The 12,875-nt window shown below is 42.4% G+C and overlaps 1 protein-coding gene across 5 annotated transcripts in view; it reads right to left on the bottom strand.

Annotated features, from left to right (window-relative positions):
- The window catches only part of TRMT11 (tRNA methyltransferase 11 homolog), a 254,699-nt gene that overhangs the window by 241,178 nt on the left and 646 nt on the right, over window positions 1–12,875 (bottom strand). Inside the window, exon 1 of one of the 5 annotated variants that reach the window (XM_068231477.1) lies at window positions 12,710–12,823. The exons of the other annotated variants lie outside the window; for them this stretch is intronic. The gene's annotated coding sequence lies outside the window, so the exon portion shown is untranslated. Of the gene's footprint in view, window positions 1–12,709; window positions 12,824–12,875 lie in introns of those variants that run through there. 5 annotated transcript variants of the gene reach the window in all.

Below are 12,875 nucleotides of genomic sequence, written 5' to 3'. Positions count from 1 at the left end.
TCATGTCCTCTCGCTTCCTAAAACTTCATATGAGTAAAACAAAACTAATAATTTTTCCACCGTCTCTGTCCACCTCCCTGCCTGAAGTAACAATAAATGTTAATAACACTCCCATAACGTCAGTTCCCAAAGCTCGGTGCTTGGGGGTGATATTCGACTCATCTCTCTCTTTTATTCCTCATGTTCACTCCATAACCAGCTCCTGCCATCTCCAACTCAAAAACATATCTCGCATTCGTCCCTTTCTCATTCGAGACTCAACTAAAATGTTAATACATGCTCTCATAATTTCTCGTTTGGACTACTGCAACGTACTACTTTGTGGACTACCGTCTAACAAACTGGCCCCGCTCCAGTCGGTACTGAACTCAGCTGCTTGCCTCATTCATCTTTCTTCTCGATCTTCCTCTGCCGACCCTCTTTGTCAAGCTCTTCACAGGCTGCAAATTAACCAGAGGATTCAGTTCAAACTCCTAACCCTAACCTACAAAGCTCTCCAAAATCTCTCTCCCCGGTACATATCCTGACTAATCTCCAGATACAAACCCAATCGCAATCTCAGATCGGCACATGATCTTCTGTTGTCCTCCTCTAGAATCAAATCCTCACATTCACGTTTACAAGACTTCGCACGCGATTCACCCCTCCTCTGGAATGCCCTCCCACAACACATCCGTCACTCGCCAACCTTTGTTACCTTTAAAACGCTCTCTAAAACACACTTGTTCCGACAAGCATATGTGCTACCTTAGGCCACTTCCCTTTGTACTAAGACCAAGTTGCACTCCTACTAGGTGTCCTAAAACACACAGCCTCTATACATTTGCTGCATACTACCCCTCCTCCTGTTTCCCCCCCCCCCATTCCCTTTAGATTGTAAGCTCGCAAGGGCAGGGCTCTCTCCCCCTTTTGTGTCTTGGTAACCATTATACATTTTATTCATCATGTTAATTTTATCACTGTCATTACCAATTCTATAATTTGTATTTTGTATCATTCTTTGTATTTTGTCACTAATTATGTATCTTGCATATTGGTGTACACCATTGTCTGTATTATTATGTACCCCATGTTTGTTTCTTACTTTGTACAGCGCCACGGAATATGTTGGCGCTTTATAAATCAATAATAATAATAATATTCTATATCAATTACATTATCTCCTGTAAAAAAAAATAAATAAAAAAAAATAAGTGCCTTTTTTTTGCATACAAACACACACGGGCCCATATGCAATTAACTGTTCCACCTGAGTTATCTCCTAGGAGATAATTTTCATCTTCTCTTTAAATTTAAAGGTGGCCATACATTAGGCGACTTGCGGCCGATCGACCATCCAATTCGATTATTTTAATTAAATTGGATGAAAATTGGTGCCGCAAAGTGCATGCCCGACCGACAATGCGACCAATTTCAGGACAAAATTGGTAGCATTGTCAATCATGCATGCTGCAAGATATTGGGATGACTTGCTCGATTGGGTGCGCGGCAGGAACGGTGTGCAATTTCGCGACAATCAACAAACGCGACAAAACCCCCTATGCTTTCTCCGCTAACAAAAAAAATGTCCCCCCATTGCCCCGTGCAAAGTATACATTACCTGTCTGCAGCCTGTGCTTGTTAACATCCTGTATATACCAGGGATTACCAGGGATCAAATGACAACTTAGAGATGAAGGGCAATTAGACACTCAACTCGCGAAATACATACAGGGTGCATTTCTACACATTTTCCTGCTGTCCTGTGCAAGTGTTTAGGTCGAGGCAAAAAAGTGGACATGGCCAAGATGTGCTGTGGGTGGCGCCAAATACTAGCAAAATGCAGGTAGTCCCCGGTTAACATACGAGATATTGTACAGGTGGTGCCCTCAGCTTAGGTAGTGAGCTTAGGTGCTGGAGTATAAGTAGCCAGGTACAGGTGCTGCAGTATATGTAGCCAGGTACAGGTGGTGGCCTCAGTATAGGTAGCGAGCCATACGTGTTGTAATATAGGTAGCCAGGTACATGTGGGCCCTTAGTATAGGTAGCGAGCTATAGGTGCTGCAGTATAGGTAGCCAAGTAGAGGTGGTGCCTCAATATAGGTAGAGAGCTATAGGTACTCGTTAGTATAGGTAGTGAGCTATAAGTGCTGCAGTATATAGGTAACCAGATATAGGTGGTTTCCCACTATATTGGTAGTAAGCTATAGGTGCAGTTGTATATAGGTAGCCAGGTATAGATGGGGCCTTTAGTATAGGTAATGAGCTATAGGGGCAGCAGTATATAGGTAACCAGGTATAGGTGGTGCCTCAGTATAGGTAGTGAGCTATAGGTGCAGCAGTATATAGGTGGCCAGGTAAAGATGGGGCCTTCAGTATAGGTAGTGAGCTATAGGGGCCGCAGTATATACAGTGGTGTGAAAAACTATTTGCCCCCTTCCGGATTTCTTATTCTTTTGCATGTTTGTCACACTTAAATGTTTCTGCTCATCAAAAAAACGTTAACTATTAGTCAAAGATAACATCATTGAACACAAAATGCAGTTTTAAATGATGGTTTTTATTATTTAGTGAGAAAAATAACTCAAAACCTACATGGCCCTGTGTGAAAAAGAAATTGCCCCCTGAACCTAATAACTGGTTGGGCAACCCTCAGCAGCAATAACTGCAATCAAGCGTTTGCGATAACTTGCAACGAGTCTTTTACATTTACAGCGCTCTGGAGGAATTTTGGCCCACTCATCTTTGCAGAATTGTTGTAATTCAGCTTTATTTTAGGGTTTTCTAGCATGAACCGCCTTTTGTAGGTCATGCCACAACATCTCAATAGGATTCAGGTCAGGACTTTGACTAGGCCACTCCAAAGTCTTCATTTTGTTTTTCTTCAGCCATTCAGAGGTGGATTTGCTGGTGTGTTTTGGGTCACTGTCCTGCTGCAGCACCCAAGACCGCTTCAGCTTGAGTTGACGAACAGATAGCCGGACATTCTCCTTCAGGATTTTTTGGTAGACAGTAGAATTCATGGTTCTATCTATCACAGCAAGCCTTCCAGGTCCTGAAGCATCAAAACAACCCCAGACCTTCACCCTACCACCACCATATTTTACTGTTGGTATGATGTTCTTTTGCTAAAATGCTGTGTTACTTCTACGTTCTACGCCAGATGTAACGGGACACGCACCTTCCAAAAAGTTCAACTTTTGTGTCGTCGGTCCACAAGGTATTTTCCCAAAAGTCTTGCCAATCATTGAGATGTTTTTTTTAGCAAGATTGAGACGAGCCTTAATGTTCTTTTTGCTTAAAAGTGGTTTGCGTCTTGGATATCTGCTATGCAGACCGTTTTTGCCCAGTCTCTTTCTTATGGTGGAGTCATGAACAATGACCACAATTGAGGCAAGTGAGGCCTGCAGTTCTTTAGATGTTGTCCTGGGGTCTTTTGTGGCCTCTCGGATGAGTTTTCTCTGCGCTCTTGGGGTAATTTTGGTCGGCCAGCCACTCCTGGGAAGGTTCATCACTGTTCCATGTTTTTGCCATTTGTGGATAATGGCTCTCACTGTGGTTCGCTGGAGTCCCAAAGCTTTAGAAATGGCTTTATAACCTTTACCAGACTGATAGATCTCAATTACAGTAATTTGTTCTCATTTGTTCCTGAATTTCTTTGGATCTTGGCATGATGTCTAGCTTTTGAGGTGCTTTTGGTCTACTTCTCTGTGTCAAATAGCTCCTATTTAAGTGATTTCTTGATTGAAACAGGTGTGGCAGTAATCAGGCCTGGGGGTGACTACAGAAATTGAACTCAGGTGTGATAAACCACAGTTAAGTTATTTTTTAACAAGGGGGGGGCAATCACTTTTTCACACAGGGCCATGTAGATTTGGAGTTTTTTTTCTCACTAAATAATAAAAACCATCATTTTAAACTGCATTTTGTGTTCAATTATGTTATCTTTGACTAATAGTTAACGGTTTTTGATGAGCAGAAACATTTAAGTGTGACAAACATGCAAAAGAATAAGAAATCAGGAAGGGGGCAAATAGTTTTTCACACCACTGTAGGTAGCCAGGTACAGATGGGGCCTTCAGTATAGGTAGTGAGCTATAGGGGCAGCAGTTTAGGTAGCCAGATACAGGTGGTGCCCAGGCAGTGACTTACCTTGTTCCAATGCAGACTCCTCTCGCTGGGCTCTCCAACTCTCGCCACATCCATGTTACTTCCAGCGGCACCTCTGACGTCATTAGAGGCGCCGTCGGATAACCATAGAAACAGGATGCCGGCGGCAGCAGGTACTAGAGGAGAGAGCGGCCCGGCGACAGAAGGAGAGTGCTGCGAGGAGTCTGCGCAGGAGCGAGGTTGTGTAAGTTTTAATGGGGACCACCTACCGCACCCGGGGCTGCACAGAGCAGGTTGGCAGCCTCCAGCGACAGAGCGTGGCTCCCCTGTAAAGTGAGGCCCAAAGCAGGGGCTTTTCTCGCTTGTACACTGGCGGCGCCCCTGTTCAGGTGCTAGCTCTTGGAGGAGAGGTGTGGCACAGCTGTCACTCACCACTAGAGATGTTAAAGAGAAACTCCAACCAAGAATTGAACTTTATCCCAATTGGTAGCCGATACCCCCTTTTACATGAGAAATATATTGCTTTTTACAAACAGATCATCAGGGGGTGCTGTATGACTGATTTTGTGCTGAAACCCCTCCCACAAGAAGCTCTGGGACCGCGGCACTTTTGGCAATTCGTTACAATGTAACAAGTTTCACATACAGGAATTAGCTGTTTACAGCTGTCTCTAACAGCCAAAACAGCTAGCAGCAGCTACATAACCTGCCCACAGTAAAAATGTCACCATGTGATAAATGTCAGAATGTAAGTCGGGGAGAGGAAAGATTTTACAATGATCAAACACTGACTAAATCATTTATACATAATTATTGTAAAAATGAAGCACTTTTTTTTATTACATTATTTTCACTGGAGCTCCTCTTTAAGGCCTCTTTTCCACAGACTGTTGATAGGCAGGGAAATGCCTCTCAAACTCTCACAACTGCTCACTGCTGCCTGGTAACTGCTTGTTGCTGCCTGGCATCTGCTCACTGCTGCCTGGCAACTGCTTCCTGAGCTCAGAGTTCAACAGTCTCTGGAAAATAGGTCTAAATGAGATGCAGATAATACAATTTGGCAGGAAGTGCATTTGATTGGACCAATTCCAAACTGCATGCAAGCCACAATTATTTGAATCTCATTAACCACTCAACTCCTTTCTCTTATGGGTCAGCTGTCCATGGCTGCAAAGGACAGCTGCCTCATCATTGAAAACCTAGTGGCTAGGAACACACTAGGCAGTGCGGAAACCCATGCATTTCCTGCATTGGGCTCTATTCACAAAGCATCACCGAATTTGGTAATGCTGAAAACAGCAGATTTTACCGATCACCTTCCCAAATTACAATTCACTAAACCTATCTCTGCACAGAAAATCAGAGTTCCCGACTAGTGGGGTAAATTAAACGACTTGTGCGGTAATTACGTCAGGAAATGTCAATTTACCGGCCAAAAGTGTTCAGTATTTTTCTCCAGCTCACAGCAGCCAAAAGGGAGAGCCAGGCAGCCAATGGGGAGAACCACACAGCTCTGCTTCTCACTATGATTAGATGCAAAAGGGTATTGGGTGGGTCTTTAAAGGGCAACTGTAAGGAGAGGGATATGGAGGCTGCCATATTTACTTTCTTTTAAGCAATACCAGTTGCCTGGTTAGCCTGCTGATCCTCTGCCTCTAATACTTTTAGCCAAATACCCTAAACAAGCATGCGGCAGATCAGGTGTTTCTGACATTATTGTCAGATCTGACAAGATTAGCTGCATGCTTGTTTCTGGTCTGACTCAGACACGACTGCAGCCAAATAGATTATCAATAGATTATCAGGGCTGCCAGGAAACTGGTGCTGTTTAAAAAGAAACAGATATGGCAGCCTCCACATACCGCTCACTACAGTTGTACAATGTTTGTTCATTAAATTACCGAACTTCTACCTCATGCGGAAAAACGTTAGTGAATTTGGAAAAAAGGTGTAAAATACCGAATGAGGTATTTTACAGACCAAAAAGATTTTACCGAACTGCCCATTGTGAATAGAGCCCATTGCACAGTTTTTCATTTTTCAGTGCGTTTTCCATGCACTTTTTTTCTTCTTTAACGGAGTAAAATACCAGGGCTGTGGAGGCGGTACAAAAATCATCTGACTCCAAAGTTTATAAAACCTCTGACTCCAGGTAACAAAAATTACTCTGACTCCTCGACTCAGGCTCCTTAGTCTAATTTTTACAAATGCTATGGATTTGGTCTCCGAATCCTCAGTGTATTAAAACCTCAGACTCCAGGTACCCAAAATTGCTCAGACTCCGACTACACAGCCCTGTAAAATACAGTACAATTTTTTTTCATAAGAGCGTATTGAGATACATTGGCCTCCATTCTCAATGAGTTACCACATTCGGTAACGAAATGTCAGAAAATTACCAAATGAAGTATGACCATGTTGACATTCACAATACTTTCTGCCTGAAATTACTTTTTAGCGGAAAAGTGTGGGGAAAAAAGAGATAGAAGTGCGGCAACATCTCCGTAAAAAAAAAAATCTTTATTTTAGACTTAAATTTTGCAAAAAATGGAAAAAGAGCGCATTGTTTTATTAAGTACCTGCCGCTATTTTTCACTTCACATCCAATGATATAGAGCCTTTTGAGCTGTGTTTGCTGGACTTTGGAATTTTTCAGCAGAAAAACAATATTTAACCACTTCAGCCTTCAATCGTTTTCACTTTAAGCATCCGAGCAATATTCACCTCCAATTCATTAGCCTATAACTTTATCACTACTTATCACAATGAACTGATCTATATCTTGTTTTTTCCACCACCAATTAGGCTTTCTTTGGGGGGTACATTTTGCTAAGAGCCACTTTACTGTAAATGCATTTTAACAGGAAGAATAAGAAAAAAAATTCATTATTTCTCAGTTTTCAGCCATTATAGTTTAAAAATAATACATGCCTTCATAATTAAAACTCACGTATTGTATTTGCCCATTTGTCCCGGTTATTACACCGTTTAAATTATGTCCCTATCACAATGCATGGTGACAATATTTTACTTGGAAATAAAGATGCATTTTTTCCGTTTTGCATCCATCACTAAAGTTTAAAATTAAAAAAAAAATAGAAATATTTCATCTTTACATTGATATTTAAAACGTTTAGATCCTTAGGTAAATATTTACATTTTTTTTTAATTGTAATTTTTTAGGTTTTTTTTTTATATATATTAAACATTTTATTTGGGTATTTTTGGGAGGGTGGGATGTAAATAGTATTTGTTTGGGGTAAATATATATGCATTTTTATTTTTTTTTACATTTAGTTGTAGTTTTACTTTTTGGCCACAAGATGGCAGCCATGAGTTTGTTTACATGATGTCACTCTAAGTGTAACAATACGCTTAGAGGGACGCATGGGGACGCAAGAAGCCAGAAGAAGCTAAGCTTCCGAGAGAAGCTGTCGCTTTTTCTGCAGGGGAGAGGAATAAGTGATCAGGCACCATAGCCCGATTCATTGATTCCTGGACTAACGATCCGCGGCCGGGGGAGCACGCGGACACACACATGGCCTTCTGGACGTAGCTACTACATCCAGGAGGCAAAAGTGGTTAATGCAGTTATTCCTCATCTGTGCCAAACATTTAACATAACTTTTTCACTATTACTGCCATGTTATCGCACTATTTTACCAACTTTTACTTGCACTTGGTAACATTTTTGTGAATGTGGGGAAAAAATGAAAGATATCAGACCAATTTTACCCCCTTCCATGTAGTACGAGAGCATACTCTACACAGTCTATTCTATTGAGCTGAACTCCATATCAGATAAAAATATTTGCAACATGCTGCACACATTCAAAAGATCAGTATCTGCAAAAGATCAGTTCCTGCAAAATGCATTCATAGTCTATGATATCTGCAGATCTCATACACACCTTGTTTAACAGATATTCATCTGCATATCTGACAATCATCTGCAGATCTGATGATCCATCCTGGTGGATCTGATCTGTAGATGAATGTCTGTTAAATAAGGTGCGTATGAGGATCTGCAGATATAGACTATGAATGCATTTTGCAGGAATGAATCTTTTTCAGGAACTGATCTTTTGCAGATACTAATCTTTTGAATGTGTACAGCATCTTTGTGCACATCATCTTGCAAAGATTTTTATCTGATGGGGAGTTCAGCTCAATAGAATAGACTGTGTAGAGTATGGCTCTTATACTACATGGAAGGGGGTAAAATTGGTCTGATATCTTTCATTAATCTTTCAAGTGTGTACACACCATAAGTTCACACTTCCGCTGAGATGCGGCACAATGCAATGGATTTCAAGAGTGATGGATTGTGGCAACACACACATCGCAGCACATGGTACCTCAATGCCAGTCATTTATACCATGAGCAAAATATGTGCGATGTCCAGTAGCGCACAGCTCGGCATTCGTTGCTATGCACCCCGACACACCACAGAGCTAATGTGACAATGTAAACACACCAACTGTGGAATCATTGTAACAGGTTGCTATGCAGTTTAAATCTGCAGTACACCGCAATGCATACCCTGAGGGCCCATTTACATGTAATCAGTTGGTACGAGTTAGTGTGCGTTAGTAAGCGTTTTTTCCATAGCAGTGCATTGTGAAAGATTTCAGTTAAAACGCATTAAGTGTGAAAGGTGCCATTGGGAAACATGGGCATTACTTTGAAAATCAGTTTTCTCTCAGTTATAACTGAGAGCAACTGAGTAAGTGTAAAAGGGGCCTGAGGGCCTGTTTCCACTAGTGTCAGCATGCATGATGCATTTTTTTTTCTGCCAACCATCTGGTTTGTCTGTACATGCAAATTCAAAGGCAGCCTATTGGTTTCATTAGGCTGCGTTTCTCCATCCAAGTTTGTGTGCAGGGAAACAATAGTAGAAATGAGCCTTAGGGCCCATTTCCACTACACGCGGATTCTGGATGCAGACTCCAATGAATGCCTATGGGAAATCTGCATCAGAAAAATCGCGTTTAGTGGAAACAGGCCCATAGACATAGTTACATAGTTATTGGGTTGAAAAAAGACATCCGCTCATCGAGTTCAACCAGAGAGCAAAGTAAAACACCAGCCTGCTCCCTCACATATCCCTGTTGATCCAGAGGAAGGCGAAAAACCCTTACAAGGCATGGTCCAATTAGCCCCAAAAGGGAAAAAATTCCTTCCCGACTCCAGATGGCAATCAGATAAAATCCCTGGATCAACATCATCAGGCATTACCTAGTAATTGTAGCCATGGATGTCTTTCAACGCAAGTAAAGCATCTAAGCCCCCTTTAAATGCCGGTATAGAATTTGCCATAACTACTTCCTATGGCAATGCATTCCACATCTTAATCACTCTTACTGTAAAGAACCTGTTTCTAAATAAATTGCTAAAACGTTTTTCCTCTATGCGCAGATCATGTCCTCTAGTCCTTTGAGAAGGCCTAGGGACAAAAAGCTCATCTACCAAGCTTTTGTATTGCCCTCTGATGTATTTATACATGTGAATAAGATCCCCTCTAAAGCGTCTTTTCTCTAGACTAAATAAACCCAGTTTATGTAACCTTTCTTGGTAAGTGAGACCTTCCATCCCACATATCAATTTTGTTGCTCGTCTCTGCACCTGCTCTAAAACTGCAATATCTTTCCTGTAATGTGGTGCCCAGAACTGAATTCCATATTCCAGATGTGGCCTTACTAGAGCGTTAAATAGGGGCAATATTATGCTAGCATCTCAAGTTTTTATTTTCCCTTTTAATGCATCCCAAAATTCTGTTAGCTTTAGCTGCAGAGGCTTGGCATTCAGTACGATTATTTAACTTGTTGTCGATGAGTACTCCTAAGTCCTTCTCCAAGATTGATGTCTCCAACTGTATCCCATTTATTTTGTATGGTGCTAGACCATTGGTACTACCAAAATGCATGACTTTACATTTTTCAACATTGAATTTCATCTGTCATTTATGTGTCCATATAGCCACCCTATCCAGATCCTGTTGCAATATGTCCCTATCTTCCTGAGAGTGTATGATTCTGCACAATTTTGTATCATCTGCAAAAATAGCAACATTGCTTACTACTGCATCTACTAGGTCATTAATAAATAAATCGAAGAGCACTGGACCCAGTACAGACCCCTGTGGGACCCCACTGCTAACAGTCACCCATTTTTAGTATGATCCATTGACCACAACTCTTTTTTTTCTGTCCATTAGCCAGTCCCCTATCCATGCACACAGACTCTTCCCCAGTCCTTGCATCCTCAACTTTTGCACCAGACTTTTGTGTGGAACAGTGTTGAAGGCCTTTGCAAAGTCCAATATATCACTTCTACAGCATTCCCAATATCCACATTAGCGTTCACTACCTCATAAAAGCTGAGCATGTTAGTCAAACAGGACCTGTCTTTAGTAAACCTATGTTGATGCTGAGAAATAAGATTATTTTCTACTATGAAGTCATGTATAGTGTCTCTTAGTAACCCCTCAAATAGTTTGCATACAACTGATGTTAAGCTTACAGGTCTATAATTTCCTGGATCTGATTTTTTGCCCTTCTTAAATAATGGGAAAACGTGGGCTGTACGCCAATCCACTGGGACTCTGCCAGTTGAAAGACATTCATTGGAGTCAGTTTTTCTGCATCCAGAAATCGCATGTAGTGGAAACAGGCCCTCCAATGAATGTCTATGGGTCTGTTTCCACTAAACACAATTTTTCTGATGCAGATTTCCCATAGGCATTCACTGGAGTCAGTTTCCTGCACCCAGAATCCATGTGTAGAGGAAATAGGCCAAGGCTTCTTTCAAATAGACAACTGAATTGCCAGCCAATGAGCACCTTTCAGCATGTCGTGTTTGAGTGCAGCTGCTTTCAGATATGACTCAATGCGATGGCTGCCTCAGCAACTTCCGTAACAAGTGCCCAGGAGCAACTTACGGGTAGTGGTTTCACCGCCTTCAGCCTCTTGTGGTAAAGATACCTAAATCAGTAGGCATGTGCATAGCAGAATTATTTGTTCAGGACTAGGTATACCATCAGTATTACCGTGTGATGAATGGTAACTTTGGCCAGAACTAATCAGATTCTGAAAGCTAACTAATTAATAAATCAGCTGTCAGGTCAGCTATTCATTAGTTTTCTGAATCCGATTAGCCTTGTACAAAGTTCTGGTTTTGCTCCCAGTAAAGGTGGCCATACACTTAGCGATTTTTATAGTCAATGTCCAGCACATTCGATCATTTATTCAAATTGGCTATAAACTGATGCCCTACCATGCCTGTTCAATTGACGAGACTAAAGACTGATTGATCAGGGTCGGAGTGGTTGCAGATCAACAGCGTTGCACTCCCTCGACCAGTCCAACTCTGTGCTTCGATTTTTAATAGATTTATACTGAAATCTGTTATACTGGGCATACACAGCTCGATTTTGCCGCTTGATCGATTCCCCGCTCGATTCCGCAGGCGACTCTTATATTCCGCTAATTTTTTCTTACCTTTATCCATTGTCCTCAATGTAGAATCGAGTGAGGAAACGATCGGGTGGGAAATCGGACATGTCGGAAATTATCTATCAAGCCATCTAAATGGCTCAGAATTGAGCAGTGTATTCCCAGCATTAAACCTGTGTGCAGTGTGAGGAAGGATTCGATCAGATAGATCCCTCCCCTAATCAGGTTATAATCTTGAGAGGGATCTATCTTTAGGCCACATTGACCAGTGTATGGCCAACTCAAAGGGACACTTAGGCTAGGTCCACACTTGTCCGATGCAGAACAGATCCGTTTAAAACGGATTCGTTTTTGTAAAAAAAAAATTCTCTCCATTTAGACAAATGGCTTTTTTTGCAGGGTCGTTTCCAGTCCATGGAAACGTCCCCAGCCTTAGCCGTAAGTGGGGGGAGGGGAGAGCAGGTAGGAAGGGGGGCAGCGGTGGGTCCCCGCTCCCCCTGCAGCTAGTTTCAATAATTTAAAAAACATTTAAAATCAATATAAAGTAGCAGGCAGCGAGCGGGGAACTTAACTTCCTTGCACTCCACTGCTCGCCACGTCACTTCCTGTAATGCCATCCAATGAACAACAGAGGGTGGCACTGCAGGAAGTGACACGGCGAGCGGTGGGACGCAAGGAAGTAAGCTCCCCGTCTGCTACATTATATTGATTTTAAGTTTGAAATTAGCAGGAGGGGGAGCGGGGACAGGGGGCCTAGGTGAGGGGGTGGGGGAAGATGACCCCCTCCCCATTGCCACCCCAGTCCTGGCTTCCCCCTCTAGCATGGCGGCCCCCTCTCACCCACAGGCTGTGACACAGAAGCGGATCCGTTTCTGTGTCCAAAACTGCCTGTGTAGAGGGGGATCAGTTTTCACTACCCCTCCGTGTATCCGGGGTCCGAGAAAATGTTGCAAATCCGGACCGTCCGTTCAGGTTTTGAAACCAGGTCCCTCTGAATACAGACGGATCCGGGCTTTTTTTACAAGTGAAGAGGGCTGCTATTTTTAACACGGGTATCCGTGGCTCTGTTTTTGATCGGAGCCAAAAAAATGAGCCACGGATACATTTCTGAACCAAGTGTGAACCTAGCCTAAAGCCAGGAATAAAAAAAATCATTTTTACTTGCCTGGGGCTTCTACCAGTTCCCTGCAGCTGTCCTGTGCCCTCGCAGTCACTCACGGAGCCTCCGGTCCCCTGCCGCCAGCTAGTTTAGTTTTCGCTGACAATTAGTCGGCGGGCTTTCTGCGCAGGCCTGGCCACACGTATCCTTCTTCAGGTTCCCATCTTTAATA

The sequence above is a fragment of the Hyperolius riggenbachi genome, chromosome 4, assembly GCF_040937935.1.
Source record: "Hyperolius riggenbachi isolate aHypRig1 chromosome 4, aHypRig1.pri, whole genome shotgun sequence".
NCBI lineage: Eukaryota > Metazoa > Chordata > Amphibia > Anura > Hyperoliidae > Hyperolius > Hyperolius riggenbachi.
The sequence above is the reverse complement of the archived record's forward strand: the minus strand, read 5'-3'. Positions and strand labels throughout refer to the sequence as shown.